Below are 16,832 nucleotides of genomic sequence, written 5' to 3' on the forward strand. Positions count from 1 at the left end.
AAAATATATCTGGCAGGGCAAAAAACCAAGGATTAAGTTTAAATTGTTAACAGAAGCTAAAGAAAGAGGGGGATTCACTCTGCCAGATCTGAAATTATATTACGAGGCATCGTGCCTTTGCTGGGTGAAAACGTGGATAAAAATTGGAAAATAAGGAACTATTAGATCTGGAGGGGTTCGACAATAGAGCAGGATGGCATGCGTACTTATGGCAGGGGAAGAGGAAGCACAAGGGTTTCGCAACACATATCTTTAAAGGCCCTCTAATGGAAGTTTGGGAGAGGAATAGATTTTTACTAGAACCTAAAGTACCACACTGGCTATCCCCATTGGAAGTTATGAGCGTGAAAAAAGTAAACATGAGAGGTGATTGGATAACTTATGAACAATTGTTAACAAAAGTAGGGGGGACATGGAAACTGAAACCATATGACCAGGTTAAAGAAAAAGTCTATGATTGGTTACACTATTTCCAAATAAACGAAATGTTTAGACAAGACATTAAAGAGAGAGGATACGCGGATAAAGAATCTAAATTCCAGACTGAAATAATAAACAATGATTACAAAATTCTTTCTAAAACGTATAATATGCTATTAGAGTATAACTTGATAGATGAGGAAGTGAAGTCGGTGATGATTCATTGGGCAAGGGACATCGGCCATAATACCGTATTTTTCCTTCTATAACACGCAGATTTTTTCTCCTAAAAAAGGAAGGGGAAATGTCTGTGCGTGTTATAGAGCGAATGTGTGGTCCCTGGAGCCGAAAAATCAGGCAAAAATCAAATTGCGGCGCTTCACGGAAAAGGGAAAACTGAAAAGAGGAAGCGGCTGCTTTCCTGCATTCTGCCTCAGGGTCTTACTGCCCACCCTCCTCTGTTTCCTTGCTGTGTTTGCTGAAACGGAACAAAGAGCAGGGAAAGCCCCTCCCTTCCAGGCAAGCTCTGGTGCTGCTGGGGGAGAAGGAGAGAGAGGGGGGAAGGGAGAGAGAGGGGGGGAAGGGGAGGGAGAGAGGGGGGGGAGGGAGAGAGAGGGGGGAGGGAGGGAGAGAGAGAGAGAGAGAGAGAGAGAGAGAGAGAGAGATGGCTGGCTTGGGTGGGGGAAAACTTTTGCCTTTCTTTCCTCCCTCCCGTTAAATCCCTCTCCTGCATTCTTAGCCAGCTGCTTCTCTGCACACCCCTCTCATGTCCCTTCTTTGTTTTTCCTTCGCTCCCCACTTAAAATGTGGTTACAAAGCATAGATCCACATGGATCCTCAGGATCTTTGCATTGGGTCACCCCAAATTCACCATCAGATCACATAGCATGTCCATGGCTACAGCCTGCACCCCCAAAATCACGCACCCACTGTTGCCTGGGGCTGCAATGGTGCAAAAACGTGGTTAAAAAGCATGGATCCACAGGGATTCTCAGGATCTTTGCATTGGGTCACCCCAAACTCACCATCAGAGCACATAGCATGTCCATGGCTACAGCCTGCACCAAAAAAATCATGCACCCACTGTTGCCTGGGGCTGCAGTGGTGCAAAAACGTGGTTACAAAGCATGGATCCACAGGGATTCTCAGGATCTTTGCATTGGGTCACCCCAAATTCACCATCAGATCACATAGCATGTCCATGGCTACAGCCTGCACCAAAAAAATCACGCACCCACTGTTGCCTGGGGCTGCAATGGTGCAAAAACGTGGTTACAAAGCATGGATCCACAGGAATTCTCAGGATTTTTGCATTGGGTCACCCCAAATTCACCATCAGATCACATGTCTGTGGCCACAGCATGAAGCCCAAAAATGATACATCCACTGTTTCATTCAGAATGTTTTTTCCCTTGTTTTCCTCCTCTAAAAACGATGTGCGTGTTATGGTCAGGTGCGTGTTATAGAGCGAAAAATATGGGAGAAACTCTGGAAAAAAAATCTTAAATTTACAGCTTGCATAACGTTAAAAGAGAACCTCATGAAGATGTTTTACCGTTGGTATATAATACCTGCAAAATTAGCAAAAATATATAAAACTTGCAATAAATGCTGGAAATGCAGGGAAAAAGAGGGATCCTTCTTCCACATGTGGTGGGACTGCAGAAAGGTCAAAGGCTTTTGGGAAAGTGTATATAATGAAATGAAAAGTATATTAAGATATAACTTTGGGAAAAAGCCGGAGGCTTTTCTGTTAGGCCTAGCAGGAAGTGATATAAAGAACAATGACAGTAAATTCTCTCAATATGCAACAACGGCCGCAAGGGTCTTATTGGCTCAAAATTGGAAACAACAGAACATACCGACGCTTGAGGAATGGAGAGCAAAACTACTAGAATATGCGGAGATGGACAGATTGACGGGGAAAATTAGATATTTAAAAGACCAAAGGTTCATTGAGGACTGGGGGAAATTTGTGGAATATCTGTAAAATATAAGTGAAGGTCAGATAACGCTAGTTGGGTTTAAAAAAGCTCTGTGAAAAGGTTGGAATATTGTCTAAAGAGAAAAAGAAGGAAAGAGAAAATAATGTCAATATAAGCCAGGATTTGTGTGAGTTTGTTAAATTAGGGTATGGATGATTTCAGGGGAAGCTGAAGGAAGTCTTATAGAAAGAAATCTGCGACAACAAGGTGTAAACTGCTTTATTTTTTTGTTTGTTATGATCTAAAAAACAATAAAAATTATGCGGGGGGGGGGGGGAAATCTACTCCAAAGGGTGAAGTTTCCAAAGCTGATTGTGAGAGTGCATGAGAGACTGGAAGGGACAGAATATGGAGAGGATGTCCCATTGCAGGCACAGAAGTCACTTGAACTAGCAGAGTTGCAGCCTTGGATCCCTAGATATAGATCAGTGATGGCCAAACTTGGCCCTCCAGCTGTTCTGAAACTACAATTTCCATCATCCCTAACCACTGGTCCTGTTATCTAGGGATGATGGGAGTTGTAGTCTTAAAACAGCTGGAGAGCCAAGTTTGGCCATCACTGATATAGATGATGGGGCAGAAGAGAATACCATATACACAGCTGTGAAATATCCCAGATGGCCCATCTTGTATTTAGCCATTTAATGGAGAACTCTCCAAATAGAGAAGTCTCTAAAGAGGGTCAAGGGAAAGCCACTTTGGTATCCATTTATGGACAAGTGATGTGATGGAAATTTTTGGGAGGCTGCTAAGTTTAAGTGTTATCATGGTGCCTGATGTAAAAACCTTCAGCTCAGCCTGGCTTTCCTTGCATAGCTGAGCTCCTGGCTGAAATAGGGGTGGGAGAGAGAAAAGGGGCAAAAAAAGATATGTGTGGGTCAGTTCTCTGTTTATCTGCCTGCTTGCCTTAATATTAAGTTGTTGGGAATGGATTGTATTTTTATGGACTATTGATTTTTGATCCATCCTTACTCTTGACTTTTTGATCCATCCTGTTTTATTAATATGCAAGAAAATCTATTTTTATAATAAAAGGCTAAAATGAGGAGAACAGCTCCTGTTCTTAACTGTCTTGGCAGTGCTCTTTATTTATAGACTCAGCCTGCTTGAAGTAATGACTAATTAGCCCTGGGAATTTGGAAGCTAGTAATGCTACTGGCTTCCCACCTTCCATGGGAAAGCTATCATTTGGATAAGAAGCCTTGGCCTCTGACACAGCCCTTGGAGCAAGGCAGCACAATACAATTTATAGTAGTGATATAGGCAGTTTTCAACATATAAGTCACTGTGCCCATTTTCCAGGTATTTTGTCTCTGTTGTTTCTCAGTCAGAGCAATGCTGGTGCTGGCGCCTTTCTACATTACCAGCTTTTCAGGCTCTGTGGGCAGAAACACACCTTCTAAGTTGAGATACCCAGAATATGTAGCTCTCCACCCCCCCCCCCGAGATGTATGCTTGGACCTCCTCTTTCATCACTTCCCCTCTGTTTAAGTAAATTGTGGATATACGATTCTTAATTTTATTTATGAATTGCTTTCTGCAAAGCATATCAAAGCCATTTCACAATAAAACAATCACATATATAAAAACAGCTGAAGCAATTACATGTTTTAAAACAATTTAAAATTCAGTACAGTTACTGACTGTGATAAGAAAATTATCCACTTAGAAGGTTTGTTGAAAAGAAGAAAATATTTGACAGGCACCGTAAGGACAACAAAGGCAGTGCCTGTCTGATGTAAAGGGAAAGAGCTCCAAAGGGCAGCTGCCACCACACCAAAGGCCTGGTTCCTACATTCTGCAGCATGGACTTCTTGTTAAGATGATATGGTTTTATAATAATAATAATAATAATAATAATAATAATAATAATAATAATAATAATAATTTATTTATACCGCGCCGTCCCCAGCCAAGGCCGGGCTCAGAGCAGCTTACAAGCAATAATAAAAACAAGATGAATGATTACAAACTTAAAAACAAAAATAAAATACAACATTAAAATAATGGAACATTAAAATATTAAAATGTAGCCTCATCGCAGGAGGAGAAGGAAAAGGAAAAAAAAAAGAGAGAGCTCCCTCTCCTGCAGAGTGCAGTGGTCAGCTGGGTATATAAAGGATGAAACTCTCTTTTAGGTGTCCTGGTCTCAAGCTGTAAAGGCCTTTGTACATCAGCACCTTGAAGTTAGCTCAGTGGCTACTTGGCAGGGCCATGTAATTCTTATAGCAGCGGCATAACATTTTGACAGTATTCTGCTCTTTGAGCCCCAATTTGTTGTTGGCTCCAAATTAACTGCTTTGTTTGCTGCTGGTTTGATTGTTCTTGTCATATGATTTCATTATTGGTGTTAGCCACCTTGAGTACTGCCTAGGAACATGAAGAGCACTTAAAGATGGTGATAAAAATGGCTACCAAGGTGGAGTGAAAAGTATGTGGGTAGAAAGAACTCAAGATGGAGCTCACCTATTCTACTTGTCCCTTCCATGACCCTCTGGGCCCAAAAGAAAAAAGAAAGTCACATGAGTCCTCTGGAATCAGTTTGATGAGATAGAAGATAATCTTGCTGCAGGTTGGCTACCTTTTGGCTAACCAATTTCCTCAGATTACTGCCAAGGTAGCTAGCTTTTGTGCAGGAAGAAAGAAAGAAAGAAAGAAAGAAAGAAAGAAAGAAGAGTGCTTGAAAATTGAGAGGGGAATCTGCAATTCTTGTTCAAACAGAATGGGATATTTGAATGAAAGCCATTGTTTTTAGCATAGATCAATGTATATACCAATTTATAAGTTTAAAGTATAATATTGAAGATTGGTAGAGAAGAAAATACGACAAATATTAAACCTGGGATTTTGTTCTTCCATTTTTTTTATTTTGCAGTATAGAAGTTGTTTAGTATACATTTCAGCAGGTGTGCTTCTACAGCATTAACCTTTGCAAAATAAGCTTTCTTCTAACTTCCATGAAATTATTTTCTTAGCTATAGCAGGAACAGTTTTGAAGACTTGCAAGAATAGCTATTGTTCTCCCCATTGTTCTTTAAAATGTATACTTATTGCAGCTGCTCTCAGCTTTGTCTTCATGGAGTGATGCTGAAAGTGCTTCAGTACTTTGATAGACTTTTGTATGACAGCAGGTGAAAACAGAATAGTCTCAGTCAGTCCTTTTTCTGAGGCTTTGAGAAGGAACTTTGTGCAGCAGCGAGAGAGCCTTTGTTCTACATGCCCAGGAAGACAGTGCTGTCCTTTGTATTTCCAAGATTAACTTTCCAGCCATAACACAATCTTTCATAAATTATACTCTGTGAAAATAAGTGAAGTAGGTTTTGTTGATACAAGCAAATGAGTGAGCTTTTGAAATGCTGACTAACGCTGTCTACATAGAGAAATGTTACTTAAGTCTGCTTGTAATGTCTCTTCACAGAATTAATGCACAGATTCCTAATTTAGATTTTACAGATCACTCATTCTTTCTTGGTATATATGATTGCAATGTTCAAACCTCTCTGACAATAATGAGACGTGATCTAGGACTTGGGAAGTCCTGGTCCAGTGTGTGCTCTGAACCAAAGGAAATAAGTCACATTCATATATTGTAGGGACACATTTGAGTCCAGATTAAAATCATATCAATTAATAATCCCAAATAACAAGCCCCAGTTGAGCAGTTGCAACTCATTAGTCAAATATCAAGGTGAAAGAGAGCCTTGTATACATTAATGAACTTGCAGGACCTGAGGCATCAACTCCTACAAGGGTTGTTCATGTACAGTATTTATTAAAAAGAATAGCTATATGGTCATCACAGGATAGATAGCCTTATAAAAACTATTAAGTTGTACATAGTGTATATTGTCAGTGGACAACATGGAATCTGTGCCTTGTGCACCCAAATGTCACTTTTAACTTCGTTGTCAGAGACCTGGCATAGTATATTTATAATCCATAGGCTCTCAACTGGTGCATGAAGTAGTATGCAATGTGGGAAGTCTATTCTTTCCTTGACATGTAAGGAAACAAAAATAATTGGGACTGAAATGGAGGATAGCAATTTTTTTGAGGAAATTTAGAGAATGCTGACAAATGCAAGAGCACATGAATATGAATTGGAACTGGAAGGCGAAGGTGACAAGGATACAAAAAAACTCACAGTTGGATATGCCACAGGAAGAAAATGGTGAAAGGCAATGTACTTTCACTACAAGACCTAATAGAAGAAAACAGGAGTTATATAGCTATTAATTCCATGGTGGCAACCGCAGTTAAGAAAATTACTTGGCAAATCTACCTTTTAAATCTTATTATTGTCTTCTTTGCCTTCATGTTTATTAGAGAATGTTTTACAGTAGTTCTCTAAGACTACAATCTCAGGCAAGTTTATCCCGAAGAAAACTGCATCAAGACAGATGAGCCTTTCTTTCTAGTCCCATTACATAGGCTTCCATCACTCTCTTTCTCTCTTACTGTATTTATACAGTCCTTTTCAACTGCTTCCATTCTCTGCACTGTTTGAACCTTCTACATTGCTGTTTGCATTCTCTTCCCATTTGACAATACACCTTCAAAAGTTTTTGTTACTTTAATTTTGGAAACATTTATAGTTCTACCCCAGCACACACACTCTTTTGTGTGTATTGTACTATAATTGCTTTTTCATAACTGTACTTAAATCCAGGACTGTTTTCCTTCTTCCTTGCTCACTGCTTTTGCTTTAGATTTAGCACTTAGCATGCTAAAAAAAATAAATCCAAACCCTTCTTTTCCTCATTGAATTTGTCATAAAGAAGCATATTTATTTAGAAAGAAAATACCACTGCGTTTAATGGTGCATATTCCCTACAGTCTGCTTAGAAAGTTAAGCCCACAATCCTCAATTGTCAGTGTTCCCCTTTCTTCAGTGATAAAGACTCCCCCCCCCAATTTTTTTTATTATCAAGGTATCATTTTTGTGTGTATGAATGTTGTGGGGAATGAGAGTGAAGGTTGAACAGAGTGAAGGGGTTTACTTCTTCAACCCCTTCCCTATTTTTGAATCCAGATAAGTTTTCCTGTTCACTCCAGAGCTTTTTTAAAAAGCAAATTTGTACCAAAACTTCCAAGTCCCTTTCTCTATCACCAGTCTTCAGTCCCACACTCTTTGTTGGTTCATTTTGTTGCTAGCTCATTCATGCATGGAACACCCATTTTACTAATTTGGGGTGGGGGGCAATAATTAATGCATGCTTTCTGAACAAGTCCTTCAAACACCACAGATCATTTACACACAAGTTACTTTATTTATTTGCTTATTAAATTTGTATGCCGCCCTTCATCCGAAGATCACAGGGCAGTTCACAACATAAAAATACAAAATGAGAAGACACAATACATAATAAAACAAAGACAAAGCAATACCCCCCATACATTTAAAAGGCCATAGACTGCTAATCAGCCAAAGGCCTGGTTATAGACAAACGTTTTCACCTGGTGCCTCAAGTTATACAATGAAGGTGCCAGGCAAGACACCCTGGACACATAAATGCCAGTCTGCACCTTGAGTGCCTGTTATAATAACCATATGTTATTAGTCAATGTTACCAATAAGCTTGGATTAATCGGAACTCTCCATGTGCCCCAAGACTCTGTATGTAATTTAGCTTTGCTTGGAGCAGTGAGTGCAAGGATAGTGTAATTGTGGTCCAATCAGAGACAGCAGGTATAGTCTAAGCCAAGTCTGATCCTGACAGAATGATGGTAAGCCACAGGCATGAGCAGGTCTTCATAAACCTAATTAACCCCCCAGAACATGGTGCCATATCCAATGCAAGGAATTCCCAAGTCCAGTAATTAATAATCTCTAGTAAATGATGGCTTCCTTCCAGCAAGCATACACCTAGCTAATTAAAGTAAGCACCCTGGCTAGCTTCTTCTGAAGAATCAAAGCTCAGTCCTTACCAGGATCACAGGGACACAACCTGATTTGTTACAATGTCCATGTAACTCCTCCACAACTCTTTGGCAGGAAACACAATTGCTATAACTCATAACCATACAGGGTAGCTCATTAATCACGTCTCTGTTATTTAATGTTGCACATGCCCAGCTTAGACACTAATGAGATCAGTTTGCAAATTTAGATTTCTGCCTGTAGATAAACCGTATCCTATAACTAGACACCCTGTTTTTTCAACTTTTAGGACACATCCCTAGGTTGCTTTATACTTCTCCTTTTGAGATGCTCTGACACTGTTAATTGTGGCAGGAACATTCCTCTTTTTTCTCCAGCTTTAGTTAACATTATCACCCTCTCCCTTGCCTTTTAGTCCACGTTTGTTGTTTTCCCCAGGACTAGTCAGTTTATGGTATAGAGGCCTCCAGCCAGTGTCTTTCTACAAGGAAGTTGCCCCGTTTCCCCCCTACCTATTTAGGACTCCAGAGGCAAATATAAAATTTGGCCCCCAAGTTGGCTTTTCAGCTGCCCCTTCCAGGACTTTGGCAAGGAGAAGGATTATCTTAACTTTAGAGTCTCATACAACACATCCTGCTGACATTTTCAAGTCCAGCTGTAGCCATCTATGAATTGTGTACAGTAAAAACATAAAAACCTGAGTCTAACCTCTTCCTTCTTCTCCCATCTTCTCAATAGACAAGTAACCATTGTGTTCCACCCATCTCACTTCTGTCTGTGTTTGTGATTTCACAAGTCTTGCTCTAGTGAGAACCAAAGCTGAACTATTAGCATGTGAACTTTTAGCCTTCCTTGTTTATTTAATCTCCTGTTACAGAAATGCATGTCAGGCACATCTCTGCTTACAAACTGCTTAACTGTATGGTCTGGGCAGTGTGGGGTGGGTGTCCTTTACAATGTGTAACAAATAATCTTTTTATTCTTTCATATTTTTGTACTTGCACTTCAAGTCACAAAGCTGTCTTTATTTCCTGTCAGTCATTTGGTGTAGATATATATTACACTAATAACAAATTCTGTAGTTCTTGTTAATTCCCTTTGCTTATTCCCCATAGTTTGTAAAATAACATTGGCATTTATTGATCACAGTCTAACTCTCCAAGTTTGACCATTATGATACTGGTATATTTTGAAGTAATCTTAGGCTGTGCAGTAACGTCAACTACAGGAGAGGCCCCCAAATTAGTACTTTGATGTGTAAGACATGGGTCCACAGAGAGAGAGAGAGAGAGAGAGAGAGAGAGAGAGAGCGCGCACTCTGGTAACATCAGGGATTTTCCAGTTAATTGTTTAGATTTTGGGAGAAAAGCTTTTGGTGATCTGTGTAGTGTACATTTGTATGCACACATTTTATGTTTCAAGCAAAGAAAGGAAGGAAACGGTGTTTTGCTGCTCAGATCAGAAAGAGTAGCCTTTCATTTCTGAAGATCATGGATATCTCAGTCAGTTCCTTTGTAAGGAAGAGAAAATAATTTAAATAAGAGGACCAGATGACACCCTTCCAGAATATGTGAAACTAGAGAGATTTTGACAGCTGTTTTTTCTCCCTCATCTGTATTTTTTTTTTTTTGTCATTGTATACCCTTTTTAAAAAGTGATAATAACCATATTTGAAGCCCAAGTGTTATTGTTCCAGTTCATTTCTCAGAGACTGTGAAATCTCTTCATGAATAAGCTGGAGCAGAGCTTCTGATTCTTCACTTCAATATCATTTTGTTTAAATGTCTGGAAACTGGTGCATAGTCCTTTGGGGACAACAAAGAGTGTTGGTGTATTTGCTCTTTACAGCAGACAAATCTCTTTGGAACGTTGAAACGTGAAGAATTGGGGAGAAATGACTATAAGGTTGACAGCAATGGCAATCAAGTCTGAACTGAAGCACCGCTAACGGTATAGAACAAAGCAACTTCCAGTCTTTGATCTTTAGCCTTATTTTTCCAAACTAGAAAAAATATCTTCCCAAAATCTTATGAATGCATCTTGACAATGCTGCATTTGATAAAAGAAAATGCAGTAGTTTTCATCTGTTTCTTAAACAGAGGTGTTTGGTTGTGCATAAAAATAATAATCATGATAGTGTTGCATCTGTATCTTTGGCAGGAGTCAATGGTTGTCAGTTGGCCTTGTTGGCAAAGCCAAAATTTGTGGTTATTAGTGCCCCTCCCCATATTTCTTGGGAAAGGCTGGACAGGGCAATTCAGGCATGGCTGGTCACTGCTTCGGGAAGGTGAATAGAGCACTTTTGTACAGCAACACCCAATGCCTGTGGTCTTTCCTTAGAGAAAAGTGGGTAAAGGGGGAGCCTGAGGAAAAGGCTTTGTAGAGGTAAGCATGTATTATTGGCACTGCTGGCCAAAGGCGGACTGGGTAGCACCCTTAGCATCTTCCCCACCTGCCACTCCAACTTTTTATTGGAGGGAGGGTTATTGATTTGTCTCTATGTGGTTAAGTAATGATGCCTTCACCATATACCTGCTTAGCAACCTCCCTAGCCTTCCTCTCAACCTGGGAGTTGGCAGGGATTGCTACACAGCAGCTCAGATGATTCCACCCATCTTTGCATCTCTAGTGTTTAGGGGAAGGACAGTTAATCCCATTTAGAGGGTAGTGGCTTATTTGCCATGACAGAGTTATTTGTTGAATCCTGGTCCCTTGATTACTATAGGGAAAGCACAATATTTAAGCTCCTACACAGCTACTGGTTTTCAGCAAGATGCAGGTAAATATGAAGTGAAACTAAACTTCATCCTTTTCCAATTTTTAAAGTTGAACTGCCTTGGTATAGGGACCTGTCCCCCTCATTATATACCTGGATGGTTCTATATAAGTAGTAATAAATCATTTCAACAGATGTTTGACCTACTTGTTCAAGAGTAGCAGCATGTGTTTCTGCTTGGACATTATGCAAGTGATAGGCATTTGCTTATGTTGTATCACAGTACTGCACTTCATAAATTACTTATTAAAAGGCATGTGTGATTATAAGAGTCAACTGCATAATTTCAGTTGCCACTAGCAGACAGTATGAGGCTTACAAAATTGTCAAGGTTGCAGAGGATAGGGTCAATTGCCTATGTGTTTTTTTCCTTGCTGTGCTTGGAAGAGTGAAAGATCGATGCAACTCAGTAGTGCCTCATTGAAGCTTCCACCTTGGAAACACATTGAGGACATTGGGAAAGAAACATTTCTCATGACTGAGATATGAGAATTCTGTGTCTGGGGTAAATCATATATGCCTCCTATGGAGTGAAGTAGTGAGAATTGGAGTGTGGGGTCAAGTTTGTCTTTCATGGTCAGATTTGGAAGATGATGAAGTTGAGTGGAAACTTTGAAGCAGTTCTGATGGTGTACAGCTTTGATGGCACTCAGCAAATCATAACCATCTATAAGAAACACAGTAATGTCACTAGGTTGTGTATTCTGCCATCACAACTTAGTTCTAAATATTATGGCACTGGATTTAAGAAAATATGGAAGGATAGAGACCCAAGAAGGCTTGGTGGAACATATTGATGCTGGCTGTAGTTCTTGAGGTACAGCCTCAAGCAGGGTTATGTACAGGCAAGTCACTCCATCTTTGCTGCTGTTTGCTTCTTCTCACCAGCCTCTTGGGTGAGAACTCCTGGGGAAAATATCTGGTTCTACAGCTTTCTCACCTATTTATCATCACCCGTCATTCACTCGCCCTTTCTGGGAAGGGCAGACAAGTAGGTTCTTAGCAGTATTAAACCACAGTACTAGGGACAGAGTGCTCACCTGTAGGGGTAGAGGCCTTGATGAATGGCCAGCTAAACCAACCCTGCCATCAACCCTGCCAAATGTGTAGGAAGTGCATGAGTTGGGTTATATGGTGGGTGTGGACAATCCCTGAATATTTAACTTCCACTGAAGGCTATTGAGCCATAAGTAGGACTGATTGTGACATTCTAGTATGCCATGTTATTTCAATTGTTTCCCCTAGTTTAGACTCTAGAATCAAGTCCTCAGTATTATCAATGTGCATTATATTTTGTTCAAAAAACAGTGCCAGGAAGAAAGAACACTGTATATTTGTATTCAAGGTCTTCAATTCTAGGAAAGCTTTCACATTTTAAAGTACATGAATCACAGGTGGTCTTTTGGGGTATCAGGATTTATTCTTAAACTAAAGTATGTGTTTAAATTACCCTGGCTGAATATAGCAAGTATGTCTATTGTTTAAAACTGAAATATGAAGTGACACAGTTTTATTAGAACAATGGAACTTTACTGCCAATGCAAATCCTGTTTTCCTCTTCATTTCAGTGAGACATGCTGGTCCATTCTATTCTGGAGGATTACCCTAGTTCTGTTGAATCTCAGAGCAGTTGTTTCCTAGCCATAGAATCATAGAATTGTAGAGCTGGAGGGACCCCCAAGGGTCATCTAGTCCAACGCCCTGCAATGCAGGAATCTCAGCTAAAGCATCCATGATACATTTATGAATAGCTAATCTGAGTTTACTTTTTTTACGTCTATAGTAATAATATATATTCCTAACTTTATTATTGGGTCCCTTTTATTTCATAACTTTTTAACAAATAAAGGGCCCCGGTTATATCCAAATAGTACCTGTACCATACCAATATACATTTTCAGTCATGTACAAAATTGCTAAATAGCAAAGAGTACCAACAAGAGATCACCAGTAAAATGTCAGTTTCACCAAGTTACTCCAAATGAATGGTAACTTCTAAATCCTTTGGGGAGAAGCTCACAATGAGAAATCTGTTTGAATGAACGATGAAGAACACTAGTCTTTCAGGACAGTTTGTTAGATGACATTCTTCCCGTTTGCTGTGTCATCTTCTGTAACAATGTTGTTTACAATGTAGTGTATAAACACAAAAATGTAAAAATGAAATTACACACACATTTACTGATTACCAGCTGTGATTTAAACCAAGTTGTCTGAAGCACTGTCTTTACTCTACAAGTCCAAGGAAAGACTGAATTCACGGAAGATCTCTTCTCAGCTGATAACTGCAGCAGTCTTCAACAACCCATCTCTAGGGGCAATGTCTCATTTGTGCCATAATTGCATTATAATCATAAACATCCCACATATGTAAAAGAGACTTTGCTACTTGGACAGTTTCTAAAGCTGAAACACAATCGTTTACATTCAGACATACATATCCAATACGGGAACATATATACACAAGATTTTAAAGAACTTTTTTAAAAGGAAATCATTAAGAGGGCTAAGTATTTGGCTGCAGGAGCTTCCTGCAGCCAATCAGAAGCCATGCTTTGGTTTCTCAATGTTTTGGAAGTCGAATGGACTTCTGGAACACATTCCATTTGACTTCCAAGGTACGACTGTATTGTACTAAATTCTGGCGCTTAATACAAAATATTCTAAGACACTGGTATTTACCTATTATAGGATATTGGTGGGCATCTGCACAAAGTACTACATTTAGATATAGCTTACAATAAGAAGGGCCCCTCTAGTTACTAAAGGCTGTTTAAAATGTGGTATATGCTTATGTTACTTGCAGTCTTTACAAAGCAGTTAATTAATCCTAAGTAAGCTAACATTTTTGCTTTGCAGAACATCATAGCAAATGTAACTTATATGATCATATGCCCTTGCCCAGATGTATGTGCCAGGCACACAAATAAGGCTTTAAAGGTAAGATCAAAGCTAACTTACTTGAAGCTCCATTAATTCTGTATTTTTGGAACGTAGTCATTTACCCGAGAATTTTGTCAGCCGTTCTCTGATGCACTGTGCACGCCGGTGCAATCCTGTATAATCAAAACCTATTGAAAAAGGCTGCAAAGACCCTGTTCTCCCCCCGCCCCACCCTTTTAGTGACATTTCAGTAACATCTTTGTGATGTTTCTAGGTCCCTTCCAAGTTTGGCACAATTCAGGTATACATGGTCACACACATATTGAATGGGGACTGCCTGTGTCGAGAAATACAGCTCCAAGGCTCAATTCTGGGAGATGAAGTAGAAATTCCAAAGTACCTGAATGTCATCTTAGTGATGCCACTGCCTACACAATCAAATTACTGAAGTAATCTAATAATTTGAATCATTGCTTGTGATATTCATGTCTGTTTAGCACATCTGTAGTAGATATAATGTAATAATATGTCATTGGTAGCAGAAAGAAATTTCAAAGCTTTATACCCTAGCCTTGGGGAAAATAGAGGAAAAAATATTAGGAGTCTCCTGCATTCGGAAACTTTTCTAGATAAGCCAATCATTCTAAATCTCATCAAAATATTAATAAAATCCAATTTTGATGGCTGTGTATGTAGAAAATGGTATTGTACCTTTCTTATACTTGCATGGTGCTGCACTTAGAAAATTGTCCTTCGATCCCATAGGGAATTGTTCTACTTTGCTCCTATAATGAAGCAGTTCCTTTAATCAAGTGAAAGCCAATGGGGATACAAAAACATCTAGCATGGTTTTATTTTGCCCAGTGGGGTACATTTTGGATTAACTCTGTCATGTACAACCAAGAAATGCAGTAAAAGCATTTTTAAAAATCAAAGTTGTAGAGCATATAGAGCTGTACCCCCCAAACCCTCCCAGAAATTCAGCTGAACTCTTTTAATCTAATCTTGAGCAGTGTTTGTGCTAAAATTAAAAAGTATTATTATTTTCCCCTGGAATACAGAATTAAAGGCAGTAGCAAGAGCAAGTCTCATCCCTACCTCTGGGAACATTAAAACCTCCTTTCACATGTTGGAGAATGAATGGTAAAATCCAAAGTTCGATTTGGAACTCCAACCCATTCTCCCTGTTGCAATACTGTATTGCTGTATGGTTTCAGACATCAGCTTAACTTTGCATAGTAGTGCAAGGGTGACTATGTTTTGTGGTCTGTGAGTGTATTGGCATATTGAAGAAACTAAGTCAAAACAAAACAAATTCCTTCCAGTAGCACCTTAAAGACCAACTAAGTCAGTTCTTGGTATGAGCTTTCGTGTGCATGCACACTTCTTCAGATACCTGGTATCTGAAGAAGTGTGCATGCACACGAAAGCTCATACCAAGAACTGACTTAGTTGGTCTTTAAGGTGCTACTGGAATGAATTTGTTTTGTTTTGACTATGGCAGACCAACACGGCTACCTATCTGTAACTGAAGAAACTAAGGTCAGCACTACAACACTCACTGCAACCAAGCACAACCCAAGCCTGATCTATTGGCTACAGCTGAATGTTTCTATCAAGCCTATTTTCAGCAAGCGGATGGGGAGAAAGCCTATGCAAGGGTATATGTGCCCTTCAATACCATGTTGGTGACCCCCATAGTAGGATATCTATTCTGTGGCAAATGTTGCTTCCTTGAAGCCATTCAGGTATTTCACAATTGTGGGATATCAAAGAAAGCAATTGTGAATGCTGAAAGGATATGGTTTTCTTTATTTTCATATAATATGGAAAGCAATTAATCTGTTCTATTTAATTATGTGGGCTACCACTTCTGTAGCACTAGTAGTGTAGTTCTGAGCTATTCTGCTGTATGCTCTCTCTGTCATCCTCCTCCTGGGCCATTAGTAGGCTTCTCTGCTATGGCTATTTCACTTAGGCTGCAATCCTATACAGACTGAAGAGTACCATTAAACTAAATGAGATTTATTTCTGAGTAGACATGTATAGAATTGCATTGTAAGCGTCACTGAGTTTTATTCAGTCCTACACCAGTGGGGTTCTGCTGGTGCAATGGGACTTCTATGTCTTCTCGTCTTCCCAAATCTGCTCTGTGGGGGGGGGGGGAGGTCCCCCCAACCCCTTGGAGCCAATCATGAGGGCATGTGAGAGGATGAAGGAGACAGGTGTCATGGGCTGTCCAAGTCAGGTTGCGTCTCGAGGCCCCAAGACCCACCCCCAAAATAAATACACACGGACACTTATATTAATTTAAGTTTTGGGGCAAAATTTTTGGCCACAACTTTATTGAAATACAATCACATGAGCGGTATTGGCTTAGGCATTGACTCCCCACTATAACTGGCCCCACCTCTCAGGGTGATCGTCAAATGGGGTAAACCAAACGAGGGAGCTAGGTCGATGAAGACCAACCTAAGCTCACCCCGGGGTTCCTGTGGTCCTGGCATGGCCCTAGCCCCTCAAGCGGACTTCAGATGAGATCCAGGACCCCCATATTCCTTTAACGGAATACCCAGTTCCTGGAGGGGCAGGTGATGGCCGCACCTCCTCTCCCCACAATCCAACTGAGCCAATGCCTAACCGCCACCTTACAAGTTGTGATGATTTGCTAAGGGGTAGGCAAAAACCAAATGGCTAAAGCCAATCTGCCAAATGGAAAAACTCCTACCCAGCCCCTGTTCCAAAACAGGCGACCCAAACCAAACCAAAGCAAGGCCAAGCGACTCTGCCTAAACTAGGGAGGGCGGGCGGGTGTTCAACAGTGTGAAGCTCCTTGCATCACACTGCTGTTTTTAAAGCCCCTGGGATCATGCCACCCACTGGCTAT

The 16,832-nt window shown here is 40.1% G+C and overlaps 1 pseudogene across 3 annotated transcripts in view; it reads left to right on the forward strand.

Annotated features, from left to right (window-relative positions):
- The window catches only part of LOC309342605 (heparan sulfate glucosamine 3-O-sulfotransferase 1 pseudogene), an 80,856-nt pseudogene that overhangs the window by 4,293 nt on the left and 59,731 nt on the right, over positions 1–16,832 (forward strand). The window contains exon 2 of one of the 3 annotated variants that reach the window (XR_014161677.1): positions 13,922–14,002. The exons of the other annotated variants lie outside the window; for them this stretch is intronic. The product of XR_014161677.1 is annotated as a heparan sulfate glucosamine 3-O-sulfotransferase 1 pseudogene (transcript). The remainder of the gene's footprint in view (positions 1–13,921; positions 14,003–16,832) is intronic. 3 annotated transcript variants of the gene reach the window in all.

This window comes from Podarcis erhardii (assembly GCF_964252035.2).
Source record: "Podarcis erhardii genome assembly, chromosome: 5".
Classification (NCBI taxonomy): Eukaryota; Metazoa; Chordata; class Lepidosauria; order Squamata; family Lacertidae; genus Podarcis; species Podarcis erhardii.